We start from the raw sequence: 27,701 nt of genomic DNA, 5'->3' as shown, positions 1-27,701 counted from the left end.
ATTCAAGGATTTAAGGCTATTGATTTGCCTGCTTAACCCCAAACAGTGATTTGCTTGCTTTAATGGTTTGGATTATTGCATAGTCATGAGGTGGCAACTTGTGAAAGCTGTGGTATAAGTAAAAACAGAAGCTATCCCCTGCCTTATTTGATTTTAAATTAAACAGTTTGTTTCTGCATGCTAACGAGTTTGAATCTAGTTTGTCAATATATTAATAAAATTTGACTTAATCTTTGAATTTAGGAAACACATCCAAGATTTACAGCTCTATCAGGACTATAATTAATGCTAATTGAACCCTGCTATCTCTTTGAAAAACATGTAGTAAAGCACCCTTAGATTACACGTTTGAGTTTTTCTTCCTGCTGTTTTTTTCTTTTTCATATTCAGTCAGGTATTTTCAAATAATTTATTTTTTAATTTTATGGAAAAATTTTCTGAAAAGCTCCACTCAGGTATTTTGCAAGAATCATTAGCATACTGTAATAGAAATGATAGGAATTTTGAGCAATCTCTTCTAAGTGAACAATATTTTTTTAATGCATCAAATGTTTGCAGGTTAAGTATAATAAAGACATTTGAGCCAAAAAGGCAGCCTGAAATGACCCCAGCTAGAGGAGAGGCATATCCACACCTGAGTCTCAAACCATTCTTGAAAATGTAATGCTGCAAGTTGCATTCCCTCTGAGAATAGGGTCCAGCAATTGCTCCATCAGCCTCTGTATACATGGTCAAGAAGGAGACCCACATACACTTGCTTTTATAATTCCTCTTTGTAACTCATTTGGAAAGAAATTTGGAGTGGATTGATTCATGTACCCCAGTCTAGACATGCTTTTCATCTTAATCCACATTTCTATGTCAATAGGACCTCTTGAAGAGGTTATTTCAGTTGAGGTGTGGCCCAGCTGAGTGAATTGGGGTCTTAATCTGGATTACTGGAGTCCTTTATAAGGAGAAGAAATTCAGTCATAGAGGGTATGCAAGTCTGAAAGTATTGTGTACCCCAGAAAAGCCATGTTTTAAGCTTGAGTCAATCTTATTGGGGCAACCATTGCTTTTAATCCTAACTCAATAATGCAGGTTGAAATCTTTTGATTAGATTATCTCCGTGGAGATGTGATGTGCCCAATTGTGGGTATTAACTTTTAATTAGATGGAGATGTGACTACACCCATTCCAGGTGGGTCTTGATTAGCTTACTGGAATCCTTTAAAAGAGAAAACATTTTAGAGAAACCTGAGAAATGGCAGATGCTTCAGAGCCAACAGAAACGTCGCAGCAGAGCTGACACAGATGTGGACACATGGAGAACAAAGACACAGATGTTTGGAGATGCTTGGAGGTGAACAGACATTGCCATGAACCTGGAGAGAGCCACAGGAAGCCCCGGAGAAGCAAAGTGAGGAATCTCCATACAGACAGCAACTGAAACCACTGGAGTCCAGGATCAAGGGGCCAGCAGATGCCAGCCATGTGACTACCCAGCTGATAGAGTAGTTCCTGACCCATCGGCCATTCTTGAGTGAAGGTAACCTCTTGTTGGTGCCTTAATTTGGACACTCATTTTCTTAGGATTGTAAACTTATAAGTTATTATATTACCCTTTTTCAAAACCATTCCCAATTCTGGTATCTCACATTCTGGCAGCTTTCAAACTAACACAGAGGGAGAAAGCCACCAGGAGGAGCTGGAAGCTGAAGTCAACAGAACTAGAAGAAAAGGAGAGGACATCACTATGATCCCTTGGCAGGGATACAAGCCAAAGAACCCCAAGGAACACCTGCCACCAGCACTAGTATGTTTCAGCTTTGGGGGATATAGCATTACCTTGCTGATGCCTTAACTTTGAGCTTCTCTTGGCCTCAAAACCTTTGAGTCAACAGATACCCATTGTTTAAGGCAATCTATTTTGTGGTTTCTGTCATAGAGCCTGCAAATTAAGACTGTCTCTCTTCAGGAACTGATTACACACATGGTCACTTCTCTGAGATTACAATAACCAGAGAGCTCAAGTGATAGAAAAAACTGGGTGAATGTCACATTTGAAATTCTGCCATATATATGCCTATGTACTTTTCCACCTCAGATGTTTGATATGCTATAGTTTTTCCAGAGCATGGCCAAGATAAGAATTGTTTCTCTGCACTAATTCTATATTTTTAGCTAGTCAAGATGTTCTGTTCACATGGGCTTTTCCCACAGAGGGTCATCAGTCTTACTTTTTGTTCCTTTTAAGTATTTCTTACTGAGTTTTACTTCTCTGAGCATAAGTGTGTGCATTCAAGACCAGATATGGAAGCATTAGAAATATCTGGAATTCCTACTGGAAAGAGTGGAAACAAGGCTTCTAGCCAGGCAGAGTTATGTCTGCAACATGTTTTCCAATAATTCATTCACTTCACTACTATCTGTTGGCTTCTGGCTCTCCTGGCATTTTTCTTGATTGATGTTCCTGCTGCTTATACCCTGTATGATCTTGGACAAACTACATAGATACTTTGAACTTTACAATCCTCATTGGAAAAATAAGGAAATTAATTCTTCCTCTCAAGGCTGTGGTGAAGCTCAAATAGAATGAAATGAGGTGGTATGTGCTTTGCGTGTAGGATGTGCACAGAGGTTTGCATGCAGAAGGGTTACAGGTGATATGACTGGAAGGTAGTGATGAAGGTAGGATTGGGCAGAGGGCAAAGCTGATCTATAGGCTTGATGTGACCCTCTGTGAGCTCAGGAGCTGGGGTGGCTCTTCAGAGTTGTTGCAAATCAAGGCCAGGGAGCCAGCTTTTCCAATTCCACATTGGCCCCTCACTGGCCTTAGTTTGCCTCCCTCCTTCCAAATGTCTATGATTCTAAGTCCATGTCATCATTCATTTGTCAAATATCTACTTATGCCCTGCACTCTATTGGACCCTTCCATTGAGGAAAAAATGTTGAACTGGTGGAGATGGGCTCGTAAACAAATCGTTTTTGTAGAAGTGTGCAGATTGATAATAAAGATAGAGATTTGTTCTGTGCTTGGGATATGTTCTGTGCTTCTCGGGGGCACAGAAAGGACATTTCCATGAGGTCGTTGATGCAGAGTAAAGAAGGATCCCTCAAGGATGTGGGTAGTGAACTGGGGCTTTGATTCACTAAAGTCTGGATTGATGAAGTGGAAAGAGAACAGTTCATGTCATAAAAGTAGCATTAGATATGACTTTGCACTGTAATGATTTTTAGAATCTTTATTTACTTATTTTTGTTTTTGCTAAAATATGTGCAGTTCATTATTTTCCATTTTAAAGACTATATATTATTTGCACACCAAGAAAACTATGTAGACATATTTTTTAAGTGAATATTTTGCCCTCCCTCTTTCGGTTTCCTGTCCCTGGGGGAGTGTCCTCTCTTTCTCTTTGTTCCTATGTGCTTTTAAGGTAGAGATACTATTTAAGAGCATTTAAAAATTGTCTCTTTATTCCCTGATAGAAAAACTGATAAAATTAGCACACTTATAATTCTCTTTTCTCTTCTTTTTTTTTTTTTTTTTTGCGTACTATTCTTTATAACTTGTTAGGCTTTTAAAAAAATATTTAATCCTGTTAATAATTATGGTTTTTACAATTTTCTTAGTTTTAGTTCTAAATTTAATTAATTTCAGGAGGTTTTCTCCACCAATTTACCTGTATAGCATCTCCATCCTGGAATTCTTGATTTTGATATCTATCTGGATTAGCTGGATTTCATCATCAAAAAGTTGTTTCCAAGAAGATATCAAGAGTAGTCATGAATTTGTTTGTTCTCTGATTTATTGCATCCTTGGGAGTGTCTTCCTGGTACTTCAATACTTGAAGGATCATTCAGCCTGAATGTGTTTCTTTGGCTTACAGTCTATTTCACAACCTCTAGTAAACATTGTTCCACTACCTTCCAGCATTCACTGTTTCCATGAAGAGTTTTGCTCTCTCAATTATCTTGCATTCCTCTGTTCAACTTGTTCTCCACAGATTTTCATTAAAACAAAACAAAACAAAAATATACACACACACACACACACACACACACAGAGGTATTTTAGTTTTAACTATGAGAAGTATTCAACATGAAACAAAAAAAATTGATGGACTTTATGTACAATCTCTGTCTTTGAAGAGAAAATAACTGTAAAATGTCTAATTTAAATTTTATATGTACAAGTAATGCAGTGAGTGAATGGTAAATTTTGGCAGCTTCCTGAAGTATTTCAAATCTCACTGTTTGATTTTCAGTAGGCTAATTAAAAGATTAGTTGCCTTCTTCAAGCTTTTTGAATTATAATAGAAGAAAGACACTCGAATTAAACTTTCAAATTAATCTCTATACTTCCTTATTCCTCATGAATTTTGCTTTCTTTTGTGATTCCTATTAAATCAGCTATAGTAACTGCTGAAAACCCACCCTTTCCATTAATACCAGATGAAGTTAAATTACTGTGCTGTTGTTGAAAGTCTAAAGCGTGACACACATTCTAATACAGCAGAACTTAATTTTTGAAACCCAGTCATTAGATTGTTCTTTCCCTGTCCTGCTTTCACATCCAGATTAGCTGTTTTTATTTTGTTTGTTTGTTTGTTTGTTGTTTTGGCATGGACAGGTGCCGGGAATTGAACCAGATAAGCTGTTTTGTGGTAGGCATTTTCCTTCTAGGATTCTCAATTCCTTCATGCTTTTTGAAACATCTTTTTTTACAGTTGAATAGGACATCTCTGCATGTAACATCTGTTTTCATTCAACTTAATGTGAATTACTTATTTTGAACTATGTTTCTCACAAAAAGTACATCTTCAAAGCCATACCCAACCTACCCTCATGATTCATTCAAATATGGGTCGCGGGAGAGGGGGAGGTAAATTAAATTTACAAGTAATTTCCAAATCAGGTAAATATATTCTCTCCCCACCCAGAACATTGGAAAATGTAGTGAAAAACACTGGCAAAATGTACTGCTTTCTAACTAATAGAAATATTAATACCTAGAATTTGTGCAAAACCACCGTTCATTCAACAGCTTACATTGTTGCAAGCACTGCGGGTGTTCTAGGCAATAAACAGATGCCTCAGTGGTGGAGGTAAAACACAGACAGACATAATGCAACGTACGCAGTGCTGAGTGCCGTGAGGAAGGCGCAATAAAGTATTTTGGATGTCAGGAGAAAAAAACAAATTGTTTTGGCTGGAAGGAGGGCAGAGTTCAGAAAAATACTTTAGAAAAGAGATAACATTTAAGCTGAGGATTAAAATGCCATTGCCCTGGGACATACAGAGATGGGATAAGAGAAGAAAATAAAGTTCTCAGAGGATTTGGATAATCCTAAATTGTGTACAGAAGCTGTATAATTGATCAGACTTTCTTTATACTTTGTGTTTTATGTTTTCTTTTTAGCTTCACCATTAATGGGACTTTGACTTGGTTTATTCTCTGCTTAAGTAGGGTCAGTTCTTTCATTCTGTGAACGTTAAATGATTTGCAATTATCTTTGGTGCACTTTATATTCTGAAATATAATTTGCCAATGCCAATTACTTATCAACAAAATTTAGTGTCAGTTTCCACTTTTCACAGGCCACATATTATATTGAAGTTGCTTGCATTTGCCTCTCATATCACTCATTGCATCTTTAATTACATATCTTTGTGAATATTTTATTCATGTCTCTTCTCCGCTGATGGTGAGCTCCATTCTCTTAGAGACCATTTCTCACTGTATTCTCAGTGCAGAGCACAAAGCTGACCCATAATAAGCGCTGGAGAATATGTGAAATGCATAAATGAATGGGATAAAATGAATGTCACCTCCCACTCACTTAATCTGTAAATAATGAAGAGGACTCAAAGTTTTCATTTGGTATGGAAAGAATGCATTTAGGATAGTCTGATGCCACAGTGAAAGCAGGAGTAGATTCGGGCTGCATTGATGCTTCTCAAAGTCAAACGTTTATCCATACACTTTTGAATGTAATTTTTCCTCTGGTGTTGATTTTTAAAGATCTCTATATTTGTTGAAGATTTTAGTGTCTGAACATGAAACTTTGATGACCTTCTGAATGCCTCACCCTCCTCCTGGCAAGCAAGAGACTAAGAACTCCCTGTCTATTGTGTCTGTTTCCAAGCTGGGTTATCTAACATGGCTACACTCATGGGCAAGTATCAACTTCTTAGTGGAACTCAGGCCATTTACATTTCCTGTGCTGCTTTCCCCCCCGCATACTGCATACTGGAACCACATGCAGTTAACTGTCTTACTTCAAAGCGTTCCTGATGGCACTCCCTGGAAATCATGCTGCATTTTGCCAGACTGAATCCTCAACCCCTCCTCCAGACAGTCTTTTCTGATCCCCAAGGCAGAGGCAGAGGTCACTCCTACATGCCTCTTTAATCCCCTGTGCACCCTCTCCTTGTGACCTCATTCCACATGCCTTAAGCTGCTCCATCCAGCATGGGATTCAGGATGGAACAGTTCCTCTGTGCAGTGTGGCTATATGTGTGTATATCGTGCAACCTCAAAGGGAGGAATTTGCGATTTGTATTTCCATTTCCTAAGTGCCCGATTGCACCTATTGGCTTGTTTGTTTTTTTTAAGTTTAGACTCAATAATTTTTTATTGAGGTAAATTCTATATAAGATTAACCATTTTAAAGAATACAATTCAGTGGTATTTATTGCGTTCACAATGTTATGTTGCGCAACTATGGCCCCCAACTAGTTATAGAATATTTTCATCACCTCGAGGAAAACCATAAAATCTTTTAAGCAGTCAATTCCACCCCACCCCACCCCCATTCTCTCACACCCTCCAATCTGCTTTCTGTCTTTATGGATTTACCTAATCTGCATATCTAGTATAAATGGAACCATATTATATATGGCCTTTTGTGTATGGCTTCTTTCACTTAGTACAATGTATTTGGGGTTCATCCTTGTGGTAGCTGCATGAGTATTTCATTCATTTGTGGCTGAATAATATTCCATTGTATAGATGAACTACAGGTTATTTGTCCATTTATCAGTTGATGGACATTTGACTTGCTTCCACCTTTTGGTGATTGTGGCTAGTGCTGCTATGAACATTTGCATACAAGGTTTTGGGTGATTCCTATTTTAAATACCCCATACCTAGGAATGGAATTGTTGTATCATATGTTAATTCGCTGTTTAACTTCTTGACAAACTGTCAAACTGCTTTGCACAATGGCCAGCATCATTTTGCATTCCCGTCTGTAATCTACAAAGGTTCCAGTTTCCCTATAGCCTCCCCAACTCTTGTTATTTTCCATGTTTTAAAAATTATGATGAGTCTTTTCCCAGTCTTGGTGGGCTTTTGCATACTTTCATTGGAGAAATGTCTCTTCACGTCTTTTTCCCATCTTTTAGCATCTGTACAGTTGTCTTTTTGTTCTTGGATTGTAAAACAGCTCTTTATATGCTCTGGATACTATACTCTTATGGGAGATACAACTTGCAAATATTTTCTACCATTCTGTAGTTTGCCTATTCACATTCTTGATACACAAAAGTTTTTGATTTTTGATAAACTTCATTTATTTTTTCTTTTAATACTTGTGGTTTTGGTGTTGTATTTAAGAATTCATTTCAAAATTCAAGGTCTTAAAGATTTACAATATATTTTCTTCTAAGAATTTTATAATTTCAGCTCTTACATGTGGGTCTTTGATCTATTTTGAGTTAATTTTTCTTTTTCATGGTCACCAGGAATTGAACCCAGGTCTCCAGCATGGCAGGCAAGCACTCTGCCTGCTGAGCCACTATTTTGAGTTAATTTTTATATGTTGTGAGATAGAGGTCCAAATTCATTCCTTTGCATGTAGAAATCCAATGTTCCCAGCACCATTTATAGGAAAGATTATTCTTTCCTCATTGAATAGTATTGGCAACGTGTTTGAAAATCATTTGACCAGAGATGTGTGGGTTTATTTCTGGATTCTTAATTCTATTCCCTTAGTCCATTTGTCTATCCTTATGTCAGCACCACAGTGTTTTTGATTATTCTAGCTTTTTTAAGTTTGAAATTGGGAAGTGTGAGTCCTCCAATATTGTTTTTATTTTTCAAGATTATTTTGCCTTTTTTTCAGGGTCCCTTGCAATCCCATAGGAATTTTACAATTAGCTTTTCCTTTTCTACCAAAATGACCATTGGAATTTTTATAGGAACTGCATTGTTTCTCTGTATTGCTTGGGGAAGAATTACCATTTTAACAACATTGCCTTCCCATCCAGTTTATTTTCCATTTATTTAGGTCTTTTAAAATTTTGTTCAGCAATGTTTTATAGTTTTCAGTGTTCAAATCATACGCCTCCATGGTTGAATTCACTCTTTAGTATTATATTATTTTTGAAGCTATTGTAAATGAAATTTTCCTAATTTCGTTTTTTGTTCATTTTTAGTTATTAGAAATACAACTGATTTTTGCATGTTGAACTTGTATCCTGAAACTTTACTGAATTCCTTTATTAGATCGAATAGGTTTTGGGGTTTGGTGGTTTTGTTAGGATTTTCTATTTGAAAGATCATGTCTTCTGCAAATAGAGATAATTTTACTTCTTCCTTTCCAATTTTGATAACTTTAATTTACTTTTCTTGCCTAATTGTTCTGGTTAGAATTTTCAATACAGTGGTGAATAATAATGGTGAAAGTTGGCATCGTTTTCTTGATCCTGATCTTAAGGGACAAGGTTTAGTCTTCCCCATTGAGTATAGTGTTAGTGGAGAGCTTTCCATAGAGGCTCTTCGTCAGGTGGAGGCTGATCCCTTCCACTCCTAGTATATTGAGTGTTTTTATCATTAAAGGGTATTAGAATTGTCAGACACTTTTTCTTCCTACAGTGCGATAATCATGTGGATTTTTTCCCTTCATTCTGTTAGTGTGGTTAATACTTGATGGATTTTCATATGTTGAACCAACCTGGCATCCCTGGGATAAATTCCACTTGGTCATGGTGTATAATTATTTCGATATGTTGCTGGATTCAACTGACTATTATGTTGTTGAGGGTTTTACATACATTTTCATGAGAGATGTTGGTCCATAGTTTCATTTTCTTGCACTTGTTTTTGGTGGCAGGATAATTCTGTCTTCATAGAATGAGTTAGAAAGTATTCCCTCTACTTTTGTTTTTTGCAAGAATTTTAAAGGTATTCATGTTAGTTCTTCTTTAAATGTTTGATAGAATTCACTAATGAAGGCATATGATCCAGGGCTTTTCTTTGGGTGGAAGGCTTATTATTATTTCAATGTCAATTTTATTTTTCATCCATCTGATCTGATTTTTTTACTTTTCTTAAGTCAGTATTGGCATTTTGGTGTGTTTCTAGCAATTTATTCATTTCATCTAGGCCATCTAATTTTGGAGGATACACATGTCCATAGTGTTGTCTTCTATTCCTTTTTATTTGGTTAAGGACTGTAATAATGTCCCCCATTTTCATTTGTTATTTTAGTAAATTGAATATTCTTTCTTCATTTTTGGTAAAACAAGCGAAAAGTTTGTCAATTTTGTTGATCTTTTCGGAGTACCACTTTTGGTTTTGTTGATTACCTATGGTTTTTCTTTTCTCTATTTCATTTATTTCCACTCCAGTTTTATTATTTCTTTCCTTCTGCTAGCTTTGAATTTAGCTTAATCTTTTTGCCCTATTTCCTGAAACTGTAGAGTTAGGGTATTGATTTGAGATCTTTATTCTCCTTATGTATGCACTTATAGCTATAACTTTCCCTCTGAGCACTGCTTTCTCTCATTTATGTAAATTTTAGTATGTTTTCTGTTTTCATTTATCTCTGAGTAATTTCACTTTCTCTTGTACTTTCCTCTTTGATCTTTTAGCTGTGTGTTGTTTAATTTCCATCATATTGTGAATTTTACAGTGCTCCTTCTGCTATTGATATTTAGTTTCATTTTATTGTGGTTGGAGAAAAGGCTTCATGTGATTGCAATATTTTTAAATTAATTGAAATTGATTTTGTGACCTATGGTATATCCTGGAAAATGTTCCATTGAACTTTAGAAAAATGTGTATTCTGTTGGTTTGGTATGGAGTATTCAGTATTTGAGGTTAGGTCTAATAGGTGTTAAAGTGTAGTTCAAGTCCTCCTTTTCAATATTGATCTTCTGTGTAGTTCTATCCCTCATTGAAAATAGGGTATTGAAGTCTAACTATTATTGTAGAACTGTCTATTTCTTCCTTTATTTCTGTCAGTTTTTGTTTCACATATTTTGAAACTCTGTATGTGTATGTTTATAATTTTAATATTTCCTTGATGGATTGACTCTTTCATCAATTTATAATGCCCTCTTTAGTCTTTTGTAGTACTTTTTGTCTTAAAATCTATTTTTTTCTGACAGTACGCAGGAGCTTTTTAAAGTCTTTAATTCCCCCCATATCTCCTTTTTCAGCCTCTTTCTTTCTTGGCTTTTTGATCTGTCTTTGAAAGACCATCTCCCCTGGCTGATGCTACCAGTACTTGCACCGTTAAAACTTTGGACAAATGCCACCTAGGAAGATGCCCCAGCCCCGAGAATACTTCAAGTCAGGAGAAATAAGAGGAAGCCCTTGCGCCAGTCTTTCTGGGAGCTGCTGTGGTTCCTTGAGAATAAGGTCCACCTTGTTTCCCCTGGCAGCAGAGCCCTGCCCCAGGAGTGTGATCTGCTGTCTTCACAGCCACCATTGCCCTGGGGAGTGGAGCATGTTAGGTGGGCAAATGAGAGTGCCACAGAGCTCTCCTCCTGCACTGCAGCAGCTTCCTTCTTCATTAAGCTTTCCCCTGTTTGTTGAACATTTGGAACTAGATTCCAGAGTTCTAAAAAGTTGCCTCAGGAAGTGTTTGCCATCCTTTGTGTTGCTTTAGTGGAGGTGTAGAGTCCTGGATTTCCCTACTTTGCCATTTTTAGTAAGGTCACCTCATACTGGTTCTTAGTACATGGTTACACCGTGGTTGGGTCTTAATGGGAGATTAATGTTTGGTTAAATATAATATTTGTTTAAAATATTAGAGAATAAAAAGTAACATTTACTAAGCATTCTGCAAATATTTAATATCTTCTTTATCAATTATTACAGTTTTAAAAAATTGAATATTGCAAAATTCAAATAGGATGGCTAAATAATTTACCACCCAAACTTGGACTCTGTTCAAACTAGAAGGATGAACTAACCAGAAAGGAACTCAAAATTAAGGCGTAACCTGGATTGTATTGGACTAACAAAGATGCATGAACACCCCACTTACATCTTTTATTATACTTAGAGGTTCATAACCTTGACTTCTGGTATTAACCCTTGTAGACTTAATTACTAGCTCTTGTTATTCCTTTGCGGCTCTACAAAAGGCTTATCGCTAAAGAATTGGGTATAAGATAAGTCTGCTTATAATGTAGCAGATCTATGAATCGTTTTTTCTGTTCTCGATGAGGAACATATTTATAGCAGATATTAAATTAGAAATATTTGCATTACTATTGTAGAAATGCAATTGAATATGCTAGCAGAAGGAATTGAGGGGTTTTTTTTTTTCCCTTAGTGGTAAACTTTTGTATAAATCTGCAGAGAAAACTAAAGATTAAAACATAGTAAATTTATAAATATCACAATATGTCAAAATACCTTACCATTTGAAATAAGGAATTTTCAGTAGCAACTAATTCAATTTACTATTAAAAGTGTCATTATTTCTTAGGTAATATGTAACTTTATTTACTACAGTTATGGAATATTTTTAAGTATATTTAGAATTCTTCTTAAGGTATTTCTACTCAGTAGCTACCTGGAAACAAAACAAAAACAAAGCTCAAATTCATACATATGCAAAGACAGAAAACCACTGCAGTAGATAGAAATATGTACTCCAGTATAGACATATTCTTGTCTCTTATCCACATTCCTGTTGGTGCAAACCCTTTGTAAACGGGTGCTCTTGAAGATGTAATTTCTAGCTGGTCTGTGGCTCAATTGAATGAGTGAAGTCTTAACCATACTGGAATCCTTTATAAGCAGGGAAATTTCAGACCTAGTCAGAGAGAAAGCCGGGGGAAGAGCCAGAGGCCAGATGTCAAGGGAACCATAAGAGAAAGGAGGGGCAGTTATCATGTGGAACCAAATATTGCAGCAGCCTGAATGCTGGCTACCATGTGGGGAAGAAAGCAAGCATTCTAGCCTCGGAAACCATGAGTTAATAAGTTCCTTTGCTTGAGCCAACCCATTGTGTGGCATTTGTCATAGCAGTCCAGGAAAACTAAGAAAACTATGGAGGAAAGAAAAGAAACCAGGAGATCTACTGCAAACAGTAGTGTGATGCTTTAGAGGATTCCAGCCTATTGCTGCACAGCATTTTGCTGGGACAAAAACCCTTACCTTTTGCTCTCTTAAGTTAGCAGAAAACTCTTGCTACCTAGGGAGTCTGTCAGTTTGTCTATTTTTTTTTTTTTGTATAAAGTGAGCATGCTTTTATAAAGTGAATGGGCCTTGAATTGTAGAGTTATATATGAATAAATCATACTGCAAAATATTAAGTTTTATTCTCAAATGTTTTGTGTTTCCTCTATTATTACATGTGATATATACATCAGAATTCTGTGTAGTCAAAACTGTATATTAATTTAAGTATTTGATCAATATGGCAGTTTGTTTTTACATATGAATGTGAAGCAAATCCACAGAGACCTGGGATTTTAATTGACAGCAAATGAGAAGCATAGAACATTTTGGGGGTAAATGCTACAACATAAAATGTAAGATGTTGGCAATCCTTCTCTTTCAATAAAATTACCTGCAGCTGTATTGGCAAATGACTAGTCATTTATATTCAAAAAGCTAAATTATGGGCAATTTCAATTCATTTATCTTTTTAAAATCCATGCAAATAATGACAACATTAATCTGTTTTTCCAAAAGAATGAACAACTACTTCGAAATGCCAATTCCCTAAAGAGACTTCTGCTGACTATGATGCATCCAGATTAAAAACCAAAATTTAAAGGAGAGATTAAGACTTTCAAATTTGTTTGAAATACAGGAGATACAGGATCTCAAATTTGTTTGTTCCAAATAAAAATTAAACATTTATCGTTCACACATTATAGTTAAGAACCATATCTACCATGTAAAAGGTATTTTACTCTTTTTTTGCATCATACCAAAACATGGCTTTATATTATGGAATGCATTTAAAAATAAATGCTGCTATCATTTAATGATCATATTCCAAACTTAACAACTTAAAATGTGCTAACAACCAAAATCATCTTGTATACTCTGGAGAGCATGTCAGTTTTTCTGAATTGTTTACAAATTCTGTCATTTTAAATTTACCCTCCCAGTTTCTTCTTGCCCTTCCTTCTTCTTAGTCACCTTCCTGAGTCTCTAAGACCAGTGCTAATTAATAGCTAACCTTAGTGAATATTTAAAATGCATCAATGTTCTCGGCATTCTGCCTTCTAAATAATTTAATCCTCCTATCATCCTCTTTTTATATTTGAAGAATTTCTGGCCTTTGGTTGGTGACAAGTAAATTCTAAAACAAGATTACAACCCAGACAGTTGCATCTAGAACAATTAAACTTACTGCTTTTGATGCTGAATATTGTAGAAAGTACTGTCTTCTGTTTCTATATTTATGTTCTCCTTGGCAAAGCCTCTGCCACTGTAGTTATACTTTTACTGAGATTGAGCACAATAAATAGTATTTTATAATTCACATTCAGGGAAAAAAACTAAAAAAAAATACGAAAACAATACACTGATTATATCTGGTTCTTGGCTTGAATATTTATAATTGGTATAAAATATACATTTCAATAATATTTACTTAACGTAACACAATTATTATATCTATGGGTAAATGTCATTAATTAAAGAATGGGTAAAATCATTAATTAATATAGGAATGTTCCTATATTAGTCTGGTATTTGGGATTAAAAAATAATTGTTCTTACTTCTTTTATATCATTTATGAACTTAAGAAAAAAAACAATTTCCAGGCAATTCCAGTCATCATTCATTCTGGTGCTTAAAGTGTCCCAAATGTTGCCAGTGACAGCCTCTTTCAGGCGGTCCATGCTCTCTCGCAATTTCCCCATCAGGTTTAATGATGCTTTACTTTCCGGCACAACAGAAAAAGGGTGTGGGAGAGAGAAGATTCATATTTACCTAAGAATGCCAAATAGAGTGATAGAAATAAAAAAATTTTTATTTCACAACCACTGTAAGATTAATTCAATCAGTCAAGCACCATCAACCATTGGGTGAACACAGGATACAACTTAAGTAATAAAATGTAATATCACCAATAATGGGTCAAATGATATCATTGGGTTGACAAGAAATATAACATATATAGACAGATATAGATATAAATACAGACATATATACATATGTATGTATGCATATGTATTCACCCCACATATATACATTTATATATACACACACATACATATGTACATATGTATACATATCTGTGCACAAAAGTGTACAACACCTCAGTATTAAATAATTTATACACACATATGTATTATATGTATGTGCATGTATGTATGTATATTTATAAATCACCCTCAATCTTATCATGAAGAAACAATTAGAAAAAGCCAAACTGAGGGTCATGCTGCAAAGCAACTAGCCTGAGTTCTCAGTGAATGGGAATATAAAAAATGTAAAAAAATAATCTAAGAAAGAGACAGAATACTTTTGTCTACACAGACCAAAGTGCTCATTTATGCTCAGAAATTAGCCTATAAACTATAGAGAAAGGGGAGTTTGAAACTCATGCGCGTTTCCAGAAATAGAACTAAGGTTTTTGATTTTAAAGAAGAAAAAAATAACTGCAAATAAACCCAAATCCTGCATGGCACAAGCAAGCTAGCTTGAGACTGAACCTAAGACCTTCCTTCTTTTGATTATGATAGTTGTAGCTGCGTGTCTGTGGTTCTCTTTCCTTTTTTCCATTAATATAAACCTGCTACCTCATTTACCTGCCTCCCAGAGAGCTTGCTTCTGATTAACGTTGATCCTTTATCTTCAGTGTTTATGGCTGAACAGGACTCTGAGCCTCAAGATCTTTTCTAGTCATTAAACTATGAACAATAAAATGGAAAATATCATGAACAATACTTGGCATGTTGTGGTGTGAGTGGCTGTCTGTGACACATGTCATAAGCAGGATGAATTGCTAACTGTTGAGATCCTCCAGACAGGTAGCAGTGTGTTAGAAAGAAAACTGGCCTGGCACTTCCCTCCCATCCCTTCTTTCCTCCCTCCCTCCCTTCCTTCCTTCCTTTTCTAGTAAGTTCTATTTCAAACCCTGCTACATCCCTTTCACTTAAGGTCCTCATCTGTAAAGTGGGCTACACAAAAGGTAGCCTCTAAATGCCTTTTCTTCTATAGCATCTAATGATTTGACAGTCTACTTCGAGAATTTGTTATTTCCAGGGTACATTTCAGAAACACAAACAGACCCAAGTTTTATTATGCTTTCTCATATCAAAATCCAGAGAATACTGAGATATCTCATTGAATGTGTTGTATGTTTTTATTTCTCTATTTTATTTATGCATATTTCATTGATAAAATATGAATGGCCACTCTCATGATGTCATATTTCAGTAGAATATTTTAGGCGTGTAGTATTTTTTTTTAAATTAAATATCTTCCTGTCATGTACATCATTGGAATATTGAGAAGTAAATGTATTGGTGGCAAGAAAACTATGAGTATATTTAAGTTTTTATCCAAGCAAATCTAAATATACACAAATTAATTTATGCTTTATATAAAACTAATGGGTGGACTTGATAAATATATATTTATAAAGATATATTAATGTTTCTCTATACATATTACATATCCTAAAATAGTGATTAAATGTCAACTCATTAATGCCTTTTGAGAAGTAAAGAAATTGTAGCAAACTCATTGATATCTGGCAAACTCAGGTTTAAGAACTTTGGATTAATCTGTATTTCTGTGCATTTATTTTTCTTCACCTGAGACTGAATCTATTACTTTTTAGCTTAAACAGAACTGGTAAAAGAGTGACTTCTATTTTTAAAAAAATACATTGCTTCCTTTCCAGATTTCATGAATATTGAAAAAGCTCAACTCTGGGTTTCTTGAAGTCTCATCTCAAGTTGGATCAGCCTGACTTTGAACTCCCAGAGCAGCAGCACTTTCTGCTTCACATTTGGTCCTTTTAATCTGTCTTGTGTGTGTGTATGTGTGGGGAGGTATGGGGTGTATGCAGAAAGAAATAGTATTGTGCTTGGGCAAAGAAAAAGCCTTACCATGACTTACATTTTCCACAATGCCTTCCTAATATTCTTGATCAGATCAAGTACTGCATGTTTGTGGAATAGCTTTCTCATTTTTACCATAACTAAAACAAGAGCAGCGTTGCAATGCAAGCACTTTCTTGGCTCTTATGGATACACATACTTCACACACATAAACATTTTACTGGCAATTTTTTAACCTCATCTGGGCCCTGAAATGCTCCCCCAAGTTAATTTTATATTTTTCTGGTTAGTTCTCCCTTATTTTTAAGCCTCTTCATTTTTTGTTTCCACTATGATCTGTTGCCCCCTTCACTACCCAAAGCAGGTACTCTTACCCTCTCTACCTAGAGAGCATCTGGGCTCATGCCTACCATAGCACTGGGGTCTATTTAAGGACCCCTCTACCCGTTCATTTCACTCACGGTGGAGCATGTGTCCTGACTGTTCTAAATCTCTTCCAGCTTCCTTCTGAATAGCATCCACTTTTGGGGACCCTATTTAATGCTTTGTCACACTCTCCCTCAATTTTCAAATGGTCTCTCCCTCCCCACTTTCCTTCCCATCATTATCAACAGCTTTAAAAACTTACCTAAAAGTGTTTTTGATCTCATATCCCTCTTCAGAGGCAGCCCTACCTCTTCACTTTCTAGGCAATTTTTTCAAAAGTATTGCACTTTTATCTGTGTATATATGAGTATGTGTGTCCCAGGAATTGGGAATTTGAAATAGAAATGACCCAGTAATTCAGCATTCTCTCAATAGCCCTCTCCAAACATGTTCCATCCTGGAGATTGTGTCATCCTCTACAAGACCAATCTGCCTTCTCTCAACAAGGCAATAAAAGAAACCATTTATTGTTTATTCATTGTTGTCAGAACAGCCCAAACCCCCTGTGGTAGTTAGATTCAGATGCCAACTTGGCGAGGTGAAGGTACCTAGTTCTATTGCTGTGGACATGAGCCAATGGCATGTGAAGCTCATCTGTTGCTGATTACAACTGCAGTCAGCTAGGAGGCGTACCTGCTGCAATGAATGATGTTTGATTTAATTGGCTGGTGCTTAAATGAGAGAGCTCAACATAGCACAGCCCAAGCAGCTCAGCATCCCTCATCTCAGCACTCGCAGCTCAGCCCAGGCCTTAGGAGATGCAGAAAGGAATCACTCTGGTGAAAGTTGTTGGAACCCAGAGGCCTGGAGAGAAGGCTGGCAGAGATCACCCTGTGCCTTCCCGCATAAGAATGAACCTCAGCTGAAAGTTAGGTGACTTTCCTCTGAAGAACTATATGTTAATTAAGTAAATCCCCCTTTTATTAAAAGCCAATCCATCTCTGGTGTGTTGCAGTCTGGTAGCTGGCAAACTAGAACACCCCCTAGCCCTGAGGGCGTGGCTCAGGAGTCCTTTTCTGATCCTCCTCCTGGGACGTCTGTGTCCCACCATAAGACCTAACTCCAGCTCCCCAGTTGCTTCTTGTTTGCTCTCCCTCAGATCTCTAGACTTCCTCACCTTCTCCTTCTTCTGCTGGGAATACTTCTCCCTGCATCCTCTCCTTCTCTAGCCTATTTAGAGGCTAATAATTCTTTTCCCTGCTGATCGTTTATCATGTAAGTAGGAAATCTCTTCTTCTAGAACATCTTCTTGACAATCCAATGTACCATCAGTTTCCCCAGCTCTCCCATACCACCAATGGCATAATCTTCAAATGGTCTAGTTATTGGTCTGTATTTCCCACTAATCATAAGATTTGTGAAGAAAGCACCATGTGTAAATTTAAACATTTTCCCAAGATTTGCCACAGGGTCTGACAGCTAGAGATAATTTACTAGCCATTTATTGAATGAAATGGCCTTAGGCTTCTTGCATAAGTTGTGTTTATACATGCATATGTGTGTGTGTGTGTGTGTGTGTGTGTGTCCATCTTCAAATCTCCCCTTGGGCATGATGGTTAAGAATATTTACAAAACATATCCTCATTCGTCAGCTTTCCATGAATATTTTGATTACATTATTGCTTCTTTCCTTTTGGTATTAAAATTTCTAAGTGCCATGGGTATTTAAAGGTATATTTATTCAGCAAATCCTCATAAATGATAGAAAGCCTAGTTTGTGCTAGATTTTTAGGCTTTATTTTTAGTAAATCTTCAGTAAATTGCTTTGGCTTTAAGAAATGTTTTTATACAGCATTCGTGTAGGGCTTTAACTGATTAATCCCTCTGCTAGAAGGTTATGGAACCCTCAGATCTGTGCAGAATTTGACAAATCCAAATTAAGAACATTTAAGCATTGGAAAGGCAGTTTCTCATGGGAGCTTGAGCAATTATTTTAACTCTGTACCCAAGTAACTGGAGTCATTAAGAATTGTCCTGCCTTTATATTCTTTGAACTAGGGGAAATGATTGGCAGCCCTGCCTGGTTTTCATTTCCTTCACCAGTAATTTCTTTAAAGCCTGTCATTTGGGATTTAGTTTGTGGCTAAGCATTTTGGAATGTGGATAGACACTCCCACTGTGCTTTGACAAGAGCAGGAGCCCTCTCTTACCCACACTCCCTCCTCTTTGGGAAGACTGTATTCTGTTTGATGAAACACTCAAGTATTTCATTGAACTGACTGCAGAAGCAGATACTTCTGATAAAGGATTCCACAGAACACTTTCTAATTCTTTCTGCTACAATCAACTCAGCTTTCACTGTTTCTTTTATTATAGAAGTTCCAAGCTTACTGAAGAATCATGCATAAAACACAGAAGTCCCATCTACCGCCCGATTATTAACACCTTGCATGTGAATGTTCTTTAAGAAATATTTTTATACAGCATTCGTGTAGGGTTTTAACATTTTTATAATTGTGCTATTAACTATAGTTCATTATTTACAGTATGGTTCACTGTTTCTGTTGTACAATTCTGTGTTTTTTAAAAAGCTTTTATTCTAGTAATGTAACTTAAAATTTACCCTATTAACCACATTCAGTATAATAAAATTCAGCGCTGTCATTTACATTCACAATGTTTGCTACCATCACCACTATCCATTAGCAAAACTTTTCCATCAACCCAAAGAGAAACACTCTACAATTTAGCATTAATTCTCCATTTCCTACCCCACCCCAGTCTTTGATAATACACGTTCTAGTTTTTGACTCTATGATTTTGCTTATTCTAATAACCTTATATCAGTGAGAACATATCATATTTGCCTTTTGCATCTGCTTATTTCACTCAATATGATGTCTTCAGGGTTCCTCTATGATGTCACAGATATCAGAACTTCATTCCTTTTTATGGCTAAATAATATTCCATCAAATGTATAATACATTTTTAATCCATTCATTAATTGATGGACATCTGTGTTGCTTCCATCTTTTGGCAATTGTGGATAATGCCACTGTGAGCATCAGTGTGATCTGTTTGAGTCCCTTCTTTCAATTATTTTGGGTAAATGGCTAGAAATGGAATTGCAATGTCATACAGTGGTTCTATGCTTAACTTTTTGAGAACTGTAAGCTGACATCCACAGGTACTAAACTCTTTTACATTCCCACCAACAGGGATGAATATCCCATTTCTCCACGGCCTTTCTAACACTTGTAATTTTCCTTTCTTATAAATAGTACTCATTCCTGTGGGTGTGACATGTTATCTCATTGTGCTTTTGATTTGAATCCTCCTAATGGGTAATGATGTTGAGCATCTTTTCATAGGCTTTTTGGCTATTTGTATATCTTCTTTGGAGAAATGTCTAGTCAGCTCTTGACGTTTCATAATTGGACTATATGTCTTCAGATAGTTGAGTTGTGAGATTTCTTGATATAGCTGGTATATTAAACAGTTAACAGATTTGTAGTTTCCAAATATTGTCCCCATTGAGTAGATTGTCTTTTTACTTTCATGATAAAGTGCTTTGATGCCCCAAAGTTTTTAATTTTCATGAATCTCCATTTATCTATTGCTGCTTTGATTGTTTGTGCTTTGGGTATAAAGTCAAAGAAGACAAGTCAAAGAAGATATTGCTTAACAAAACGGTCCTGAAGATGCTTCCCTATTTTTTCTTCTAGGATTTTTATAGTTCTGGTTCTTATATTTGGATTTCTGATCCATTCGGAGCTGATTTGGGGCTTTTAACTTCATTCTCTTGTATACGGAGATCCAGTTTTCCCAGCACCATTTGTTGAAGAGACTATTCTTTTCCAATTGAAAGGACATTCTTGTCAAAAATCAGTTGGCATAGATAAGAGGGCTGATTTCTGAACTCAATTCAATTCTGTCAGTTTGTATGTCTGTCCTTGTACCAGGAACAGCTGTTTTGATTATTGTGGCTTTGTAATAAGTTTTAAGATTGAGAAGTATGAGTCCTCTGACATTGTTTTTCTTTCTCAAGATAGTTTCATCTCTTTGGAGCCCATTACACTTCCATATACATTTGATGATTGGTTTTCCCAGTTCTGCAAAGAGGGTTGTCTGAATTTTGATTGGGACTGCATTGAATCTGTAAATTTCTTTGGGTAGAGTTAACACCTTAACAATATTTAGTCTTTTAATCCATCAATGCAGAATATCCTTCCATTTATTTAGGTCTTCTTTGATTTCTTTTAGCAATGTTTTATAGTACAAGTACAAGTGCTTTCCATCCTTGGTTAAATTTAATCCTATATATTTGATTATTTTAGTTGCTGTGTAGATAGAATTATTTTCTTGATTTCTTCTTGAAATTGTTCATTCTTAGTGTGTAGAAACAGTGATGATTTTTGTATGCTTATGTACTCTATCATTTTGCTGAATATGCTTATTTGTTCCAGTAGCCTTGCTTTGAATTTTTTATGTTTATATATATATATATATATATATATATAGGATCATGCCATTTGCAAAGAGGGACAGTTTTACTTCTTCCTTTCCATTTTAGATGTCTTTAATTTCTTTCTCTTGCCTAATTGCTCTGGCTAGAACTTCCACTTTTGACTAACAGTGGTGATATTAGGCACCCTTGTCTTGCTCCTGATTTAGAGAGAAAGCTTTCAGTCTTTTGCCATTGAGTATGATGTTATCTGTGGGTTTTTCACAGCCATCCTTTAACATGTTGAAGAAGATTCCTTCTATTCATGGTTTTCTGTTTGTTTTCACCAAGAAAAAGTTCTGGATTTTGTCTAATGCTTTTTCTGCTTCAATCTAGATCATCGTGCGTTGTTTTTTTCCCTTTGTTCTGTTAACTTGGTTTATTGCATTTAATGATTTTCATACATTGAACCACTCTTTTATACCTAGGTCAAGGCAGCAGAAAGAAATAAAGGCCTCTGATTAAGGTAACGATGTTGGTACTTATACATACCAGTACTGTTGTATGGTATTTTTCATTATGTAATGCAACTTCTTACTTTGTACAGGTGCTGAAATGTAAATGCATAAAAAGTAATGACAAATAGATGGTTTTGGATATACAATGTACGAAGATATAATTTATAACCAGTATAAAAAAGGGAAGGTGGAGGAATATAGGAATAGTGCATGTGTATGCTATTGAATATAAGTGTTACCTAATCAAATATTGTTATAAATTTAGGATATTAAATTATAACCCCATGGTTTCCACAAAGAAAATACTTGAAAATATATTCAAAAAGAAACGAGAAGGAACTCATAAAGGTACATTAAAAAACAAAACAAAACAATAAATATGGAAATAGGCATTAACAGAAGGATTGAGGCTCAAAAATGGTATAAGCCTTATGAAGACCAAACAGCAAAATATTAGAAGGTTTTGCATTGTCATTAGTTGCTTTAATAGTAAAGGGATTAAAATGCAGAGATTGGTAGAATGGATAGAAAATCATGACTCAACTATATGTTGTTTACAAGAACTTATGTCAAAGATATAATAGGTTGAAAGTGAAAGGATAGAAAAAAATCTGTGTACCACACAAGTATTGTTAAAGAGAGCTGGGGTAGCTCCACAAATAACAGATAAAATAGACTTTAAATAAAAAATACTTACAAGGGAAAAGAAGGTCATTATATACTTATAAAGGAGTCAGTTCAACAAGAAGACATAAAAATGTAAATATATATGTACCTAAGAGCAGAGCCCCAAAATATATGAAGCCAAACACTGAGAGATTTGAAGGGAGAAATGGATGGCTCTACATTAATTGTAGGATATTTCAGCACACTATTTTCAGTATGGATAGAACATGTAGACAGAAGATCAATAAGATAATAGAAGACTTGAAAGATGCTCTAAACCAGCTAGACCTCACACACATATATGGAACACTTCACCCAGCAACAGCAGGAAACACATTCTTCCCTTATTCACATGGATCATTCTCCAGGAGAGACAATGTGGTAGGTTTCAAAACAAGTCCTAGTAAATTAAAGAAAATATTGAAATTATTCAGTGTCATCTTCTTCCACAATAGAATGAAGCTAGAAATCAGTATCAGAGAGAGAAATGGAAAATTCACAAATCCGTGGAAATTAAACGATATACTCTTAAACAACCAATGGGTCAAAGAAAAAAATCCCAAGGAAGATTAGGAATTCTCTTGAGGCTGGTGAAAATGAAAACACAATAAACCAGAACATATGAGATGCAGCCAAGAGGGAACTTAATAGTTCTAAATGTTTATTCGCCTCCTCCCTCTTCTCTTCCTCCTCCTTAGAAAGAAGGAAAGACCATGGTTTCATTAGGTGCCTAGGAGAGATTGAATAGATAGCAACATGAAAGAGGTCATAGTTAATGCATAATTTTAAACTTACTGAATGTTTCTGGCAATAATCCGTTCTTTTCACATACCATAATACCAGCAAAATGTTAGCCAGTTCACAATCTTATTTAATATTGTTATAAAGAGGAAGATATGAGGACATTTGAAAGAATGAGAAAAATATGCCATGCCATCTTCTGCTATAACTGCTAAAAGACGAGATCATATGGAAACAGTAATTCCTAAAGTTGTTAATATTCATACATAAGATCACAGGACTATTTCGGATGAGAAAATATGAATGTAATGAAAAAACAAATGCCTACTTTAACAGGAATACAAAATTTGGTAATGGATTAAGTAAGAATTTGCCTTTAATTAGCAGTGTAAGGTGATCCAATAGTGTAAGAAGCAAAATACATTAGAAAATGAGGGGTTTTAAATTCTATTTTACAATTGCCAAAAGAAATGCAGTTTTCTTTCCTAGTCTACATTTGACTAATCTATATTGAAGTCACAGTGAAGCATAAAACTAACTATTTACCCTTTGTTTACTAAAAAGCTATCTAGATTTAATCAGCTTATCAAATTTCTCATCATATCGTTTGCATTGCAAAATCAATGACATATTTTCAAATATATCCTTCCATGTGCCACCAGATAATTAAACACTATATTAAAATCACCCAAAACTTCTGTGTAAATATGCAGTTTCAGGTATCATTTATGTTTATTATTATTTTGAATTGTACATTAACTATTGGTCTTAACATTTGCAGTAATTGTTATTGTTATTGTGATATCTATATTATCAGTGAGGGGAGTATAAATAGTTGCCATAGGGATTTAGAAAGGTCCTGATAGCTCCGTAGTTCTGTGAGTAATAGTATGGAAAAATAGCTTGCAATTTCGAAAAGCGTTATGCCATACAATAGGAAATGATTTAATTTTCAGGTTATTTTATTACAGTTTCACACAAAATGAAAATTTCCCTTGTTTCTTACTCTGTGGTTCATTATTAATTCATGTTTTATCCTCCTTAGGTGATTATCGTGATTCATGTAGCATTCCCTGTCTTCTTTATATACATAGCTGCTATTATATAATGGTGGTAATTTGATACTTCTCATTACAATGGAATTACTTTCCTTGTATACAGTGGAGGAGGCTTCGGTATTTCCAGAAAAATTTTTGAATACTTATTTAACAAATAGAGACATGTCACTGAGCAGATTCTCATATTAAATTCTGCTGCATTTAGAACTTGAAACAAACTTTAACTCAGGTAAGCTCAACACACTGATAATATGTGCATGCGCACGTGCACACACACACACACACATACACACACAATACATTTGATTGCTCCTATGGGAGGTAAAGGTTCATACCCTTAAGGAGTTTGTGGCATAAGTGGATAGGAACTCATTTGTTAGGATCTGCAGCAAACCTGTGGGCTGAGATGAGGTCAAAACTGCATTGGTATGGGTCCTAATCCCATAGGACTGGAGTCCTTATCAGCGGAGGAAATTTGGACACAGGGATAGGGAGAGAGATGGCCATGTGATGGAGGCAGAGATTAGTTACAGCTGGATAGCAAGTCATCACCAGAATGCTACGGACTTCAGAGGGAGCATGGCCTGCCCACACCTTGATTTCAGACCTCTGACCTCTTCAGAACTGAGAGACAGTTAGTTGAACAAGTCTGAGGGATCTGTTGCAGCATTCCTGGCAAACTAAAACCGGATCTGTTCCTGGTACATCACGAGGTTATGATGGTATGCCTGAGGGAAGCATGCGTGTATGGAGTAGATAATGAGTGTGATTTGCTCACTATCCTAGTTTGTCAGACTGCAAAGACAAGCACCACACCGTGGGTTGGCCTCAACAATAAGAATTTATTGGCTCGTGATTTCAGAGGCTGGAAGTCCAACATCAAGTTCTCAACAGGCCATGCTTTTCCCCGAAGTATGTAGTGTTCCGGTACTGGCTGCCACAACCCTTGGGTGCCTTGGCTGGAATCTCTGCCTCTGTCTCATGGCAAAAGCTCTCTCTCCTTGGGTCTGCTCTTGTGGTTTCCATTAATGTTCAGCTTTTTCCTGTGGCTTTCTCTTTATAAAGCATCTACTGATTTGGACTAAGGCACACTCTGAGTCAGTGTGGCCACAGCAGTTGATTAAGGTCCACCGGCTACACAGACAGAAAAATAACTGAGAAAGGAAAAGAGATATCGAGTGGCACCCAGAAATTGTGGGGTAAAGGCACAATGAATAAACTAGAAATATAGATCCATAAATCTCTGATGTCTGCTGAGTACTTATAATCTCATAAAACAAGCAGAGTTTTCTGTATTTGATTACTTATTTGTATAATATTTGAGTGTTAGTTTTTTACAAGTTTGCATACAAAGTACTTTAACCTTATCCTTAGTTTAAATAATAAAGTATTTTGAATTAAAATCATTTTAATTTGCTTTTGGGGATGTGGAAAGAGAAGAAATTAATAGAGGTGTTAAGCTAATATATGTATATAGTATTTGAAAAGACATTTAATTTTTAAACTACACTAAAAAGATCCATGGAAAAGATGTTATAAAGGAGCAGAAAGCAAAGCATAAGAAAATGTTCAATCATTCAACTAATAGTAGTTGCTTTTAGCGAGCCAGGCACTGGCTTAGGTGTTAGGGCTTTTAGCGAGCCAGGCACTGGCTTAGGTGTTAGGTTCTGTTCTAATACAGCTTTCATCGTCAAGGAGGAAAGCAGCAAATAAATACTAACATAGACAAGGAAATTGATGGAAATAAATGCTACCTCAGGATTTTTGTGTCACTGTGATGCACTAGGGAATGAGAATCAGCTACTGTGGGGTGACAGTCAACAATGGCTTCCCTGAGGCTGTCACACCCAGGTTTAAACAAGGAGCCAACCTGTGAGATCAGGAGAAGGGCAGCCCAAGTTTAGGGAACAGACAGTACATTTGAGGAGCAAAAATCAAGCCAATTTGGTGGTAATGAGAGGAGCAGTATGGGATGGTTGGAAAGGTAAGCAGGAGGTGAATCAAGTACGGCTTCTTAAGCCATGGTACAATGTTGGGATTTTCTTAGAAGTTCAGTGAAAAGACGTTGAACAAGTCAACAGGGGGTTGACCTGTTCTGATTTATATTTTTAAAAATTCATTCTGGCTGCTATGTTGAATGTGGATGGGGGGGCGGGGGGTTGAAGGGACAGAAGAGAAGAATCAGGGAGCCAATTTATGATGCTGTCATGATATTATATCTGAAAGAGGACTTTAAGTAATAAATGTTAAAGTAAAAGATTAATAAATGAATTATCTTTTGCTGCAGGTCTCTCAAATAAAGGATAGCTGTTGGTTGAGCAGGAAATGTAACACAACTCTCAAAGTGTCTGAAGAAATGTGCTTCATCTTACTGATGAAGTCTGTTTTATCCCATTTCCCATTGCAAGTTTCAGGCAACTTGGCTTCTGATCCCCTTGTTCCTTTCATTTCTTTCCAATACTTACCTTCGAACCCTGATTTTGAAATAATAATAATTATTATAGCAGTTACTTTTATTTATTGAGTAGGGAATGTCATCAACATTTTACATGTTATCTCATATAATTTTCCCAAACAATACAACATAACTGTTTCTTTTAAATGTAAGGAAACTGAAGCATAACCTCATGTAGGAAATGCATTCACTAGTTCCTATGTAGGAGAATCCAGAATGGTGTGAGCCCCCATTCCAGGGAAGCCCTACTGCTCTTCTCTTGAGCATCTCCATCATGAGGTTAACTTCAGTCCTTAGAAGAAAAAGTGGCAGATTATACTCCTATCTCTGGATCCAAGGCCTCTATGGGACTGTCCTCCATCTTGGTCCTCCTTGACTACATGGACTTTGGGCTTTGGACTCTGCATCTTTTAATTGTGGCTTGTCAGCTGCATACACAGTTGGCCCCTCCCTGCCCCTTTGTTCTGCTCACGGGTGTCTGGGAGCACGCATCCCTCTTACCCGCTTAGGTCCAGAAGGAAGAAGGGTCTTCAATCAGTGCTGGAAACACTTCTCTCTCTTCTTTCCCATCTCCACATCAAGAGAAATACTTAGGACAAACAAAACAAAACAATATGACATTTCTAATCCCATTATCCCTTCAAAGAGAATCTTTTTTTTTTCTTTTTCTTTGCCTCCATCACAAAGTGTGAACCAGAGGTGACATGATATCCAATTCAAGAACTCCTTTCGAAGAAACAAAATTTTAAACATTGGTTATTCATATCGTGTTATTTGATGCCCTCTTCTCACCCTTGTTGAAGAATCTCATACTATTTGAAACCTCTTCAAAGGCAGCTGCTCGCAGTCACTTATTTTATTTCACAGCAAAGTTAACAAATCTATCAGAGTGAAAAGTATATTTTATGCTTAGGTGATTTCCCTCAAATTTCTAATCATTTTCAAACCAATTATTAACATAGTGGAATAAAAATGTAAAAAAACCCACAAATTTGGAAGGGAAAAGAAGTAATACTCTTAATTGTATCTACATATTAGAGTCATGTTTCCCAAAGATGAAGGAAAAGTTCAAACGTGCCAACTGATTATATCTAGGTTTGCCAGATAAATTGCAGGATGCACAATTAAATTTGAATTCTATAAAAACTGCCAAATATATTTTGGTGTATGTATGTCCCATGAAATATTTGT

General features: G+C 36.0%; 1 protein-coding gene and 1 long non-coding RNA gene across 3 annotated transcripts in view; both read left to right on the top strand.

Moving 5' to 3' along the window:
* Window positions 1-27,701, top strand: part of DOK6 (docking protein 6) — a 452,915-nt gene that overhangs the window by 23,968 nt on the left and 401,246 nt on the right. The gene's annotated exons all lie outside the window — the stretch shown is intronic.
* The window catches only part of LOC143661966 (uncharacterized), a 123,275-nt gene continuing 114,989 nt past the window's right edge, over window positions 19,416-27,701 (top strand). For both annotated transcript variants that reach the window (XR_013165046.1, XR_013165045.1), the window contains exons 1-2: window positions 19,416-19,815; window positions 21,561-21,598. This is a non-coding gene — a long non-coding RNA (uncharacterized LOC143661966). The remainder of the gene's footprint in view (window positions 19,816-21,560; window positions 21,599-27,701) is intronic.

This window comes from Tamandua tetradactyla, chromosome 18 (assembly GCF_023851605.1).
Source record: "Tamandua tetradactyla isolate mTamTet1 chromosome 18, mTamTet1.pri, whole genome shotgun sequence".
Taxonomy (NCBI): domain Eukaryota; kingdom Metazoa; phylum Chordata; class Mammalia; order Pilosa; family Myrmecophagidae; genus Tamandua; species Tamandua tetradactyla.
Note: the sequence above shows the minus strand (reverse complement) of the source record. Positions and strands in the feature narration are given on the sequence as shown.